Below are 222 nucleotides of genomic sequence, written 5' to 3'. Positions count from 1 at the left end.
GTTGAGCTGTTGTTCAGCATCTTAGCTGTAGAGGGCAGTGTCACTGGCCCTCATATGTGGGATCCGAACCAGGGCCCTCTGGCATCCCAAACCAGCTCTTAACCACCGCGCCACTTGGCCGGCCCTGAAATGTTGTTTTTTATTGCTATCTTCGCTGGGTTAAGAGGAAGTTTCAGAGGCTTCTATTTGGCCTTCCTCGTTATTATAGCTCTTATTTCACAG

The sequence above is a fragment of the Hipposideros armiger genome, unplaced genomic scaffold (assembly GCF_001890085.2).
Source record: "Hipposideros armiger isolate ML-2016 unplaced genomic scaffold, ASM189008v1 scaffold_591, whole genome shotgun sequence".
Lineage (NCBI taxonomy): Eukaryota > Metazoa > Chordata > Mammalia > Chiroptera > Hipposideridae > Hipposideros > Hipposideros armiger.
The sequence above is the reverse complement of the archived record's forward strand: the minus strand, read 5'-3'. Positions refer to the sequence as shown.